Genomic DNA, 15,082 nt, shown 5'->3' on the forward strand with positions numbered 1-15,082 from the left:
GTTGCAAAGTTTGTAAAGGCTTTTAAAAGACAAATTTCTCCTGCTCATCTAAACTACAGGTTTTTTAATTTGTGCTTTTTCATTCAAGGAAGCGCAACTATGGTTGCAAAAGTCAACTGAGTGTAAGTTTTTATCATTTTTGATTATAAGTTCAAAAGGTGACCTTTAATGTATGTGTTGGTCTATGCATAAAAATATTAAAAATACTTAACTCATTAAAAATGCACTATTAACAAACATTAACAGAGTCAAATACACTGAAATTATAATCTGTATAGTGTTTGTGTATTAGTCTTTAGGCCTTACGAAGTTCCGGTTTGCATTCATCCAAAGCTAGACCAGAAGATTACTAATCTACATCACCTACGGATATCATTAGAGATTATGATCCATATTATGTATTAACTTTTTTAGAACTGCAATATATACAGCCATGGGTATTTTTTTTTAACTAACCAGGTTTACAGGTTTATTTCATCTCTAAAGCAGTAATTTAACAGTGACTGCATTAATCTGATTATATTATTTATGCTACTTACTATCATAATTTCAGCATGGCCTTTAATCAGTGATTATTCAGACCCTCAGAAACATTAGTCAGGAAAAGCATATTTTCATATTTTAGAGATCAGAGTTTGCCAACCTGATTCATTTAACTGCCTGCACTTGGCAGTAAGGAAAGAATATGTGTTATCATTAGTGGTAACAATTTTACTGAGCTTCAGTCCCATGGATATATCATATTCATCACTTCAAATAAAGGAAAACAATTTTCCATATTTCCTTTTCCTCTTTTACAGACAACCTACAGAAGACACCATTGCGTAGCCATGTTTTCCTTTATCACTGCTCCTCTTAAAACATAAAACACTGCACCCTGCTACGTAGCTATACAAATATTCTGAAGGTCTTCAGAAGCCTGCTCTTTTACAGCCCTGCTTGAAGGCTCTGTCACGATGTCCCTGGAGGGAGCACACACAGCAGCTGGGTCATTGCCACCTGAGGTTTCACCTGCCTGAAAAGCTGTTCATTTCTTTTAAATAGTAAACATATTAAAGTTGAAATACAAAAATACTTCTAAATACTACTGTAAGTTTATTAACTATGTTATGGCTACCACAAAGCTACCAAAAAGCCCTCTCAGCTTTATACAAATAGTGGTTTAAACAGAAAAGACAGTAGTCACTCAGTGGGAATTTTAACTCCTGTACTTCACATCAATGTGAAACAATTAATTTCTTCTTCCAAGAAGACTGAGATGATAAAGGTTTTACAAGAATTCACAAACCTATCTCACATCGATTTTTAGTCATTATGATGCAAGAAAAAGGCTGCTTTAACTATATTACGCTCCTAGAAAGCCTACATAAATACATGCAAAGCCTAAGTAAAATAAGACACAAACTAAATGCTGTCCAATGCCGCTGAACTTTTTATGCTGCTGTGGTATCTCTAAGACTGGAGAAAAAACACTGATGCAGAAATAAGTAATAAGGAGAGATGCAATTTGAGGCCACCATTTCTAGGCTGACCAAAGAAAAGACAAAACCAGCTGGAAGAGCCATGAAACAGCAGTGAAAAAGTGGTACAACCTCCCTGGCAGCTTCCTTTCTCTCTGGTTTGCTGTCAAAGGCAGCAGTTTTCACCGGCTCTGCTCACTAAGGGTTCCATGTTCAAGCCCAACCTCCTTCATGCTGCCATCAACCAAAATAAGGCTCAATCAATAGACTGAGACCCAACTAAAACATTAGTGAGCTAAGGTTTGACTGCAAACCTTTAGCTTTGAAATGCAGCAGTCATGCAAGCAACTACGGGTTAAAAACAACAGCTGTGAATTTAGCTTGAATCATCTCATTTATTAACATCATCAGAGAGACCCACACCCCAAATGTGAACGGAGATGAATTGCATCAAGGTAAAGGGAGATAGTACTTGCTGGAGACAAAGAACAGCTGAGAGAGAGGTATAGGGGAAAATTATGTCACAAAATGAGTATATTTATTTCTGGATTTCTTTTCATCATGTTAATTGGCACCATTCTCTTCCTTGTGTTCAATGACTGGCATGAGATTATTGTGGAAGCAGTTTTAGATTTGTTGCAAAACAACTGGATATGCTTCAGGATATGCTTCTTTGAAAGCATCAAATCATATACTGAATTCAGGTTTAGGATGATCTTTCTTGAATCAGACTTGACAGAAGAGATAGCTTCTGGCTTGTACTCACTGTTTTGGAATATTTTGATGATCCCACTAAAAGGGAACTAAAGATACTGTTGGTAACGAAAAGTTATCATTATGTCTCCAAATACATCACACCACTCTTACCTAGTACCTCACCTAAGCATTCACTCTGAGACTGTAGATCACTGATTGTATAAATCTCTATGTTCCCTACCTGGCATCAATTCACTGTCTTTTGTACACTGGTCATATAATTTTGCCGCTTCCTCCAACAAGGCAGTTGTCTCCCCCTGACTAGGGGAAGAAGAAGAAGGATATTCTTGTATGTCATTTATCTCATTTAGTACAATCACATTTCATGGTTGACTGATTCTGTTAAATGAATCTCTGGGTGTTAAACTGAAGAACAGTAAATTTGTGCTTGGAAATTTTCTATCTTTGTGAAACAGTCTATCCACCAGAGTAATGAACTGCTTGCTCAGTACAGTCATGAGAACTGTCACTCAAGATTTTACTGCGCTAAAAATAAGACAAACATTTATAACTTCTTCCTCAAAGTATGGTTAACGTGATTTAAGTAGAACTATTTCACCACGTCTGTTGCTGTTGTGCTTCCCGGAGTGTGCGTGGGATTTCAGACTCATGGGAATTCTCCCATTCCCTGTCATTTGACAGATCTGGTTGTACTGCCACTCTGGCCAAGTACCCAGTACAGTAAAGTCACAATCACAGAATATGCTGAGTTGGAAGGGACCCACAAGGATCACCGAGTCCAACTCTGGGCCCTGTACACGACCATCCCCAATAGTCACATCATAAGCCATTACTTAAAGCAAGCTCTTTCACATGAAAATACAGTATAATATCTTAACCTCTGATTTTACCACTACAAGTATTTAGAAAAAAGTAAGTTTCCATAGAATCCACTTGTGACATTTTCTAGGATTTACAACAGCACTTATGGAAACAAAAAGTCAACAGCGGTGACATGTTGAAAGAAACCCTGAAGAACTGCTGTTAACAGAATGTACTTCTGTGTTCTCTAAAGTGACAGAAAAAGGGGTCATCAGTGATTCACCTGGCACCAATATAGTAACAAAGTGTAATACCAAAGAAGCGGGTATAACTGTTAGGCACCCTGGGTGGCATCCCCAGGGAAATCATACATACGCACACACGACCATTTGCTTCTCTTTGGTAAAGCACAAGCTAGAGAAGACATGCCACTAACTATAAAAATATGTTGCTGACTAATGCAGAAAAAACCCTACATTTTTGCTTTAGTACTTCACCTTTAGGAGTAAGATCAGAAGGATGAAAACTGATTATTCTTGAAAAAAGGCAAAGTTGCATAAGTTTAGGGCATTTTTCCATAGCTCTTAACTACCAATAATTTATAGAATTTAGCTAACAGTAACCAATAGATAGTGATATGGGCTTTTTTATTTTTTTAAGCAAGTCAGAATGGAGATAACTCTAAAGAATCACATGGGTTATCCTTCCCATGGGCTAACCAGCTTGGTGCCATATAAACCACAATATTAGTGTTGCATACAATAAACTGTGCAACATAAAAATTGTCTTATCTGATGTAAGGCTGAGAGAATTGGGGTAGTTCAGCCTGCAAAAGGGAAAGCTTAGGGGTGACCTAACTGTGGGCTCCAACACCTGAAGGTAGCCTATGAGAAAGATGAAGAGAGACAATTTACAAGAGCATGTAGTGACAGGGGGGACAAGGGGGAAGAGACTCAAACCGAAAGGGAACAGATTTAGAGTATCTATTATGAAGCACTGAGGATAACCTCTCTGGCTCTGCTGAAGAAGATAAATGAGGAAAAGAAATCACAATTTGATCATTACCTTCTGCTTTAAAATCTTTTTACAGCATAGCTCCAGGGAAGAGAGGAAGCTCTGGCAATATCTGAAATGGGTAACTATTTTTTTAAAGAGTTTTTTCTCTGTGAAGTGGTTGCTTTGTCAGTCAAAGGCAGTGAGTCAGTGAGGAGGCTTCCTCCAGTTTTCCTGGCTTCATGCTCCCCTAAAGCCTGCGTGGGCATCAGCCGTCACTAATGCTTCAGCACAGAAGCATCCAGGAGACAAATCTTCCCAAGAAGCAATTGCAGGAATGAAACACAGATGGGAATTAGACATCAGCAATATTGAAAGAAACTGAACGTCCAATCCATGCCCAGGGTTTCCCGTCAGAAAGCTCCATAGGAGAAATATCTGGTTTAAGTGTCCTGAAACTCTGACAAAGAGACCTGCACAGCTGATTCATGCTTCTAAAATCTAAAAGTATCTGGGCCCAAGACTTCTCCACTCCACAGAGACCTCTTCAGATATATGACAATCCAGGAGCAGCTTCAACGACACACAAACTGTTCAATTTGTTGAGGTGAACTGGAAAATATTATCTCTATGTACCCTTATTGAATTGGCACAAGTTATCAAGTTTTCCACCTGTTGGAACATCATGAAGACCATTTCTGGTAGAAAACCACAGTGTCACCATCCTGCAGCAGTGCCAACACATCTCAGTTTGGATCCATACATCTCTGTGCGCTACAGCATGTCCTCCTAAACCCAAACCATGCCAAGTGGCATTTCCTGGTGGGACACAAGCATTAAAATGCATGGGCTAACCACGTGCATTCATTAGGCCTGTGACATGAGAGTGCATTTGCTTCATGGTGTAAGTAGTTACAGATTCCTCTGATAGGCTTCTTTCACTGAACTTTTATATACTGCAGTTTTGGGCCAAAACATGGAACCAAAATTGCCTAGGTGGTACTATACATGGATCATCTCCCCTGTTCCTGCTACTTGGCTCACTTTCTGTGCGAAATCTTTAAAACACCTGTTTTCATTAAGTAGTTTCCTCGAATCAGTGAAAATTATTCTTTATATCCATTTATTATTTATTCTGTGTGTACCTGTTTTATTGCTGATGTACTAGTTTTATTACAATTTACATTGTTACTTGTCTACGTAGCAGAAAAATACAAAATCACTGTTGCTGTAAATGAGATGTGTGTCCCACATGAAAACTACATGCTGTTATTATTAGTTAAAACAGGTCAGAGTAATTATCAAGTAAAAGTAAGCCCTGTTACTGAAGAGTAAAACCACAGCTCACATGGAATTTGCAACTTGTACATCTATTAGGGTAGCTGTGTGTTTCAGTAAGTGAGTAAAGCAGCAAGATGCACTAAACCTGGAGTTGACAAAGATATACAAACAGACTTATCTGAATATTCCTGCTTTTTTTTAAATATGGTAACGAGTTACAATTCCATGAGGTTTTTCCTTTCTTCCGAATTTTTTTTTGTCATAAGCATTAATAAAAATGGGAAATTGCAATAATGTCCTGTTTTATATTAATGGTACAGGCTAAACAATTTTCACTGAATTCTCTTTGATGAGTTTTGCAGACCTGGGTCTAAACCTCTGATAGTGGGTTGGTTTTTCTAATGCAGCAGCTTGGATGCAACAGTGTAATGGGAGGTACAAATGACTAGTGAGGTAGCTTCCCTGAGACCTGCTGATCATGTTAGAATCCCAAGGAGACTTTTTAAGTGTTGTGTACTTCACAGGTACACTTCATATATGTCATCCCTTTGCCTGACCTTGCCTTTTTTTTTAAACTCTACTTTGCATTACTGTACATTACTGACTTAAATGCACTTTGCAACTGCTACTGTCTACTTTTGATCAGTTATCTACTATTCAGATAGAGAGAATAAAAACCATGAAGAAAAAAAGCTTTGTGTTTTTCAGTACAGTAGCTTGACAATTGCAGGGAAAAGAGCCAAAAGACAAGCTCCACCATCCTGCATTCCCATAAAGCTCAGGGTTCCTCAGAAAGTCCCTCCTGCCAGACTTTCACTGATCCTGGAGAGATCAGAGATGCAGGTACAGCAATTTAACACCTTACTATTTACAGCAGTGCAGTTCTGACCTGCAAACCTGAATGTCTTTAGCTGACTCTTCCTGCTTCAGGGAAAAGGAAAAACATTTGCCTACACCTTGATAGTGTCTCTGTCCAGCAGAACAAAGAAGCAGTTGCAACAAGAGCACTCCAACAGCCATGCTATGCAAAAAAAAATATAAAAATATGAACAAGAATATTTAACAAGAATATGAATTTCCAATATGACAGCAGATACGTCTTATCACTCTTTTGGCAATTCCTTCTATTGCCAAGGTAACAAACTAGCATGCTCAAGAATTCATTGTATCTTTGAGCCTTGAAATAAGCATGCAAAGGAGAATGTTTGAAGTGAGCTGAGTTTGACAAACTAATTATAATACAGTACAGGCTCAAATCTGGACTCTGGTGTCCAAACAAATTTAAACAGATAGGAGAGCACAAAGCAAAGTTCCACTCTCCATCCCTAGACATTTCTTCCTGAATCTGCTGCAGTATTTCTTCCAGATCCTTGCACTGCTGCCAATCTACATCCTAACTGATGGTGCTATTTTTCTTCTGCCTTTAAGTGTGACACGTGAATTAGCCAAGAGTAAATGCTGCTTCTGGTACCAATTAGTACAGACTGCCATACAGTAGCAAAGTCACCATGAATCAACAAATCAGTGTTTCTTCTCCCAGCAATCTCACTCTCCCTCAGCCTAAAAGTCAAGAGCTCTAAATGCAGAGTAAAAATGCCACAAATATTCTCACAGGCAAACACTTGAAACAAAATATTGACTATGCATAAAACATTCTATTTAAAATAAATCTCAGCAGGAATAAATTGTGTAACCTGCATATTCACTAAAAATTACTCTACAAAAAGATTTCATAAGCAATTCCTTTTATTCATTTACAGACGCTACAATTGTTAAGAAAATAATTCAAAGGAAAAGAAGGACACAAAAAAGTAATCACAGGCATTAATTTAGAGTATTTGCTGAGTAAACAATATAGAGATAATTCATCCAACCTGAGTTTTATTGTGAAATAGCAATATTTTATAAACTGAACAGAAATCAATACAATTATCTTACATACATTTATCTATAAAAAATTCTTTTAAATGTACTATAAATAGCACACATTGCTATCTATCTCTCTACTTAAAGCAGAAAAGAAAGCAGAGGTGTAAGAAAAGAGTCAGGCGGAAACAGTATGCCTAGGTGTCTGATTTTCTCAATATTACATCACCAATACAAATCCTATTGGGCTTTTTAAGGGTGCAGAATTGCAACTTGACCAAAGGTTTTTTATGACTCTCTGACATACCTTGTCTTATTCCTAGGAGCTGTGGCATTTGGTACTAATTGCCCATCTTACTAATACTCCTGCAGACACAACAAAGGCTGCATGGGCAAGGGAGAAGCATCTCCAGTGACAGAAACCAGAAGACACGTCTCAGACCAAGGCATAAAAAGCAAATGTACTTCCACACCAGACCACAGCAGGAACCCTTCTGAATCTCAAAAGCTGTCCCACCTCACTTTTCTTAATAACTGAGTTCTTAGAAAAATCTCAAATTAAGGGAGCTTGGATTTTTTTAAATGAGAAGTTCTTACTTAATGAATTCTTTAGCTGAGCTGAGATTACTAAACATAGTGCTTACAGTATTAAGATGAGTGTGGGAAATTATATTATATTCTATTAAGAAAAACTCAGGAGATGTAATAAACTCTTCTTTGCACATATATTATTCATTGCCTAAGTACACAGCTTATGAGTTGAAGAATAGCTAAGTATGGCATTCAACATTAGACAGCCCTTCAAATAGTCTTCTTTACAGGTTAAACATATTTCCACACTTTCAGATGGGACACATTACAGAGTGTCTATTTAGTTTCTAGTACAAGCAGGTATTCTTCTACAGTAACAAAAATGTTTATGATCCTCCAGAATCTAAAGCCTTTAGTAGCCTATTGCTACATTCACATTAACATCACCATGCAGTGATATAAAAGAGACCCATTAGTGGGGTGTTGCCTTAATTTGGTAGGAGTGTTGCAGCCATGCAGCCTGTTAATGCCATTGCTTGTATATAAAAATGGACAAACAGGCAGAGTGTAAGAGGATTAACAGAAAAGCTTCTGTAATACAGCAAAAGGTTTGCTGTATTTTGTAAACATCTTTCAAATGGAAAGTGCAATGCCACATTCTCAGTGCCAGACCACTGCTCAATTACTTCATATTGTAGACTTACCAATTCCTTAATTGCACCTGCAGGCAGAATTCATTTTGGCTGACTGCATTTTTTCTAATGATAGTTTCACATTCGCACTGTTTAGTACAATGAATTGCATCCTAGTAAGATGTAAAACTGCCTAGAGTAAGCAAAAGAATGTTTATCCATCAAGCATTCATACCAAGTGTATTGTATTACAGTTAATCACACCAATGCTTCAAAAATGAGACAGTCTGTATTTCCAGAGGAATTCAGCCTTCCTAATGCTTCCTAATATGGTACATGGGGTAACAGACTCTAACACAAGCCAAAAACAGGCGTTCCCAGCATAACTGGTTCAAACACACCCGCTCTAAGTGCAATTTAAAATATGGTATTAATGCAGCAAGAAACAGAAGGTTACATATGTGCACAAAGAGTATATCCAAACAAATAGACAAAGAGAAAGACAGATCACAGGGATAAGCCGGTATTAACGAATAATGCTAGCTTGGGATGAAACTACCGTAATAATGCCACGAAGTGTGAATTCAAGATAAAGACATTTAAAGTGACTCAATTCAACAGTATTTTTGGACATTTTTCAATTTCAACATTTGCTATGACATCAGGCACAAAGATAGTACCCCCTTGATAACAATAACAAAATTAACTTCATCAACCCCAAGGGGACTCTCTATTACAGCTGGTTTTCACTCTACCCTGCGTAGTGTGGAAAAATTAAATGAGCAGAGAAATTACAATGAGTTTTGCTCACCTGAAGACTTTACACAGTTCTACTCTTTGTGCCCAAATTTACTGCATAAATTCAAAATTTTTAACAGACATTTTCTATACACAAATCTGTGATGGATTTGAAATTCTGGAGAACCAAATGCGAAGTGTAGCACCCAGTGCTGTGGGAAATTGGGAGGATGCACTTAAATGCATGTGCATTTTGGGATTAGGGTTTTTTAAAAGAGTTTTGGTCTATTTTTTCCCCGCAGGAACACCTTGCTTTACTGTTCTGGGATTGACCAAACATCTCTCTGCGCATGCCCTTAATAGTCCCTGCAAACTGCACTTGGGCGGAGTGGCAGAAAGGACACCATGTCTGTAGACCTCTGGTTTTGGATACAAAGACAGACAGTGCATTAAATGTGAGCCCAACACTGTTCCTGCTACATGCCAGCAGCGGAGACGGCTGTGGAAGCTGGCAAACTCCCAGACCCTTAGAGCTGACATGAGTCCTCTGAGCTTTCTGTTTTCCAGATTCAACTTCTTGACCTGCTTCAGACAGAAAAGTGAAGCTCGAGACAAACATTTCACCTTTGTGACGGAAACTAAAATGTGGGGGGTAACCTTCGGTCCAGATTTGCTCAGGCAGAGGAGGGAAAGTGCTGCTTATCCTGTGCAATGACACAGAAGTACAAAAGCTACAGAAGAACCTCTCTATATGTTGTGTCAATGCAGAAAACAGAGCAGGGGCACCTCTGAGTTCAGTTCTCCAGCAGCTGAAGTGTGCAGCACACAGCTGGTATCGCTGTCACTCACAGTAACTGTATTTTTGCTACAAACAGCTGCACATTTCTTTTCAAAGTAAAACAGACACCATTTAGCAGAAGCTGGACATACTCCAGATAACAGATTAAAATGGGTGTAATCTGTGTATGACAGGCTATAAAGACAATACAGTAAGCCTTTCAGTTAGCTTAGTACAATTTTAATGGGTACCCAATTCTAATATAAGGAATGAAGAGAACATTCCCAATATCTCTATAAAATCCTGACATTTAAATATTTTTAAGTCAGCTAGTGTTCACTGTCTAGGGAAACTGGCAAGACTGTGACTTGCCTAAAATAAGAGCTGTGAATGAACAACTAGAGGAAGACAAGCAAACTAATTTTACAAAACTTTGCTGGAATGTATTTCCACACATACAACCTTAGCTATTTTTATGAATCCCTAAGTAAAAAAAAGTGTACACACCCAAGTGTTTTAGAAGCACATCTTCTAAAATAGTATTTTATATTTATGGTTTCAAGAATACCCATCGATACCAAAAGGCTTCTTTTCCTGGGCATGACTATCATTCTTAATCAATCCTCTGTAGATCAAACTTAAGGAAAAACAGAAAACAATTGAAAACAGCCCTTGCAAATCCTTCTTTAATATTACTAACCAAAAGCTAGTACTATGTCAAGAAAAATATAAATGATAACATTAACATTCACTGGAAAACTGCAGGACAGACAACTGGTACAAAGTATATGTAACGCCTGGCTGCTTTTTACCCTTTAAAAAAACAATGGTGAATAAAACCACTGTTTTGGATGAGGGAGTTAGTTAGATACAAGTGGTGTGGGAAAATAAACATACAGTTGGACATCAAAACAGCCAAGCTGGTAAAACTTCAATCTTGCAAACTTTAATTTTAACCTTATGGTTACTGATTAAACACTCTAAGATTCTAAAAAAAAAATCTTTACAATAGAGCACCTTTTCCTTGCAAATAAAATAATTGGAAAATAGGATGAAATTACAATTTTAAAAAGCCTTTTCTATTGTACTGGTATACTAAATAACCACTGTCTATAATCAGATAAAGTTTTAGCTTTCAATTCCTTGCAGTAAATTGTTCAAAAGGATGCTATCAACCATTTTAGTGTTGAAGGCAACAAACACTTTCACAGATTATTCAAGAGTAAAACCAATAAAAGTGCATGCCAGAAGGTAAAGAATTATCCAAACACGTACATTACTCATGACCAACTGCATCAGTCCCAGATATAAGGCAGCTGCATGAAGGCATTGCAGCTTGAGCACAGGAGTCCATCCACCCTCAGGTGTGAAAACTGAGCCTAAGAGCCACACACGGGCCACAAAGGTAACCCTCCTGGGTCAGGACCAAATAAAGTGTTGGCAGAAGGATTGTGCAAATACAAAATGGATTCCCTCCACCCTTTTTTTCCTCCAAAAAAAAGGAAAATCTTGCCTCTTCAGAATTCAAAAATCTCTAGAAGCATGAGCACCACTCCCACTGCAAGAAGCACAGTATTACTATAAAAAAGAACAGAAAATACTGGAGGAGAAAAAAGAAGTCAAGTTTTAAATTGCAACTGCAACACTGGACAGTATTTATCATTTTACTTAACTTTCCAAATGACAATTTAACCCAAAGGGCTAAATGGTTTTGGTACCATACAGAACATTAACAGTAGGTGATTGTCACAGAAGATGATGCAGAGAACTGGTAACCTCATGACAGTTAACTGAAAACTGTCTGACAGTTCTTCAAATTAAAAGTAACTTGGATACATCATGCATGTTACTGCCTATTTACCCTGAAATGTACAAGACATTGCTTCAACTCAAGTTTTAAAAATTATTTTATCTGATCAGGCAGGCCTCATAAAAGCAATATTAAATTAATCTTATTTTACTTGCCTTTAGGTTAAAAGCCTGACTTGCCAAAAAGGGTAACTGTCAAAATGTGCCCTGAATTCAAGCTTTCAAATAGTGAACTTACCCCATCTTCCATGCCCCTAAGCTTAATTTTATTTCTGATAAATGTCATAATGTAACTCAATAAAAAAGGCACAATAAAAATACAAACGGTAACTGTTGTGTCTAATGTTATGACTTCTAGCTAAGAAGAGGCAAATTTATGGAAAAGCCATCATGTCTCTGTTTAGGAAAGAACTTGTATTTTATTAGCCCAGCAGGCTTTCTCAAGCTTTTTCCAGGGTAGGTCCTTGAAAACCAGAAGCACAAAATGGCTTCCCTTGCATGTACACAAAATGCATGTTAGATTTAGACCACAAGAGTGGTTTGTCATACTCAAGCTTTTTCTTTTTTCTACCAAAACTTTAATTGTCTTACAGCTTATATTGATTTCTGCTAAAACAGATGAGGATAAAAATCCTTCCACTTACCAGAGTAGTAAGAACAAGGTAAAGGTTGTCGCTTTGCCTTTCAAAAATGCTTAATTATCTGGGGACTTATATACGGAACCAGAAGTTAGTCAGCAAGACACTACTGCTACATGATAACCATGTAGGTGAAAATCCCTCTGTGTGCAATTCAAGATAATTAAATCCATGTTAACCCTCCTTTAGGGAAGGTACCTCAAACTGCTGCCCTCCTAGTACCATAAGAGCTTGCCACTGCCAGCTACAACAAAATAAATCTTCTGTCTACCACCCTGTTATTAATGTGTAAGAACCTTAATGCAGGCCACCAGAGTGATGACAATATCCCACCTCCTCTGTGGCTTCAAATATGAACCTTGTGAGGTTCATTAAATGCTAATGATCCCACCATACAAAACCAAGAGCTCAAATTTTGTTTGAGAGGACTTTGTTCCAAAAACAATGTGATGCACGTAATGCACCCAGTACAGTCCCCTTGTAGGGTTCTCAAGTGCTCAAAACAACATGCAAGACTGGAAAAGGGCCTTCTCAAATAAAGGCTATGAAAAACCCAACAACATATTAGATAGTAAAAGCAACCAATAATTTTACAATAAACTGTTCTCTTCACTAATTTTTAATCCATTAACAATAATAAGGTAAAATAAAATATACACCAAATTCCAGCGAAAGAAAAGGAAACCTCAAATCTGGCAGTTTGCAGGTGTTGACTAATAAGGTAAGAAAAATACTGGCATTCTCCATGGACTCAGTCCCATTTGTCTCTCTTCAATAAGGTGCTAAATTATGTTTCTAAGAAAAAAGAACATTTAATCTGCTCCAGAGCATTTTTGCAATGGTCTCCTAAATGCTGAGAACCTACAGTGTGACTTTGTTTTTTAACACTTTTTTTTGACGGCAGTTTGGTTATTCAGGTGGGACAAGGTATCCCAGCAGTTCAGTGATGTGCTTTTGTGAAACACTCAGTAAGACATCCAAACTGTGCCTGACCTCATCACAAATGACAGTGAGGACAGATCCAGTATGTCTATCTAAGCATCAGAGGGTACCAGCTGAGAGTCAGACTGAAGACAGACAGTTAGTACAGGGTGCACCTTTTGCAGGATGGTTCAGTACCGGAGAAAAGCAAAGATCACAGCTGCAGAAGTCAGTTTTGGCCAGAGGGGCTATAGCAGCTCAATTTGCTGCATGAAGCTTAAAATCTGAAAGCCAAAATCACAACTTCAAAAGAAGAAAAGTAGTGGGGGTTTTTTTGTGAGATATAGAAGTACTTCTAAGAGAAATTAAATTAGAGAAAAATAGTATGTAAGTCCAGCAAAGTCTGGCAGAAGGAAATGCTGACCATTATCTAACAGCAGAATGACTGAAAGAATCAGACATGTCCTGATGCAGCTGAAAAATCATACTTTAGATTCTAGGTCAAAACTGTACAGATGAAATAAAATAATATAATATAAATAAATAAATATATTATTTCCAAAGTAAGTCTATTTTAATTATATTCCCCACTACTTAAAATCCAAGGTGCTATGTACTATCTCACCCAGATATTCACTGGTTACAGAGGGTGCAAGGAACAGCAGTGGTTTAACTAAGGAAAAGATCAAGAACATACGAAGCCGAAGGACACTCTTCTACTCGCCTGAGGACCCACAGCGCTCCTTCCTGAGGGAAAGGGCTGGCAGAGCACGAGCAGGGGGAGGAAAGCAATGCTCCCCAGAAAGCTGGTCCCAGCTGCCAGCTGCCCACCCCTCCTGGCAGTTATTTTAAGTGCCCAAAATTCACATTTCAGTCATATTTTAAGCCAAATTTGAGAAATGAGGAAAAACAGGAAGTTGAAAACAGAGCAAACATTGTATTTTCACCCCTGAATTCTGATACAGGCAGTAAACTCCAAAAGTACATGTTCACTAGTTCTACAAAACTTCAGTAGTAAAATGACACAGTTACAAATTTATACCAGATCATTATGGCCTAATAACTATTAGAATAGTAATATATAATAGATGTTATTAGTGTGTCTTACTGCTGAGGCTCAGCCTTTCCTCCTTTCAAAGAAATGGATCTTGAATCTAACCTTGTTCCTACACTTCAGATGTATCAGAATTTAATGCCCAATGTCTTGCCCTCTTGGAAAGAAGCATTCCATCATCCCACAAGGAACACAATGGGCTCAATGTTCCTTGTGCTGCACAGAAAGTTAACCAGGCAGGCAGGCTGGTGGGCATGCATACCAAGAATCTCCTTTCCCCTGCAAGTCCATGACTGTAAGTACCAGAACAGGTAAAATGGTATCAAAAAGACTTAAGAAGAATGTAATATAGTCATATATTATACACATATAATAAGACTACAGTTGATACAAGTTCAGCTTTGATAGAAATAAAATTAAAAGTGCCAGACACCTCTGCTACATAAGTTTTGGCATGAACTAAGTCTAAAAAGTTCTTTAAAATAAAGACAACTGAAGAAGAATCAGCGACAAAGAAAAGGGATTTTGGAAGCCACCAAGGCACACTGAGATATTTGGTTTGATGATACTCACCCACTATGTTCCAGCATAACCTAAACTACTGCTTAAAACTATATGCAAACACACACAAATCCCATAATAACCCATTTTGGTCTATGGGACCTCTCAAACATAAAGAAGACTGTGCAATGTGAGCACTTCTTTACCTGTTCCTCCAAATCCTCCTAAGAAATGTAGGCAGCCTGAAGATGCAAGGTGTAGGTGAGGTGTCTATGAAGAAGACACCATTAGAAGTAAAAAGCAAAAGAATGAACTACCAGAAACAGAAAAAGTCCAAATTTAAAAAGCAAATGTAAAAGTAA

At 37.8% G+C, this 15,082-nt stretch overlaps 1 protein-coding gene across 7 annotated transcripts in view; it reads right to left on the bottom strand.

Moving 5' to 3' along the window:
* Window positions 1–15,082, bottom strand: part of PPP1R9A (protein phosphatase 1 regulatory subunit 9A) — a 135,390-nt gene that overhangs the window by 63,443 nt on the left and 56,865 nt on the right. The window lies entirely within an intron of this gene.

The sequence above is a fragment of the Corvus kubaryi genome, unplaced genomic scaffold (assembly GCF_017639235.1).
Source record: "Corvus kubaryi isolate FWS band 111438036 unplaced genomic scaffold, C.kubaryi_AGA036_p1.0 37398, whole genome shotgun sequence".
Taxonomy (NCBI): Eukaryota; Metazoa; Chordata; class Aves; order Passeriformes; family Corvidae; genus Corvus; species Corvus kubaryi.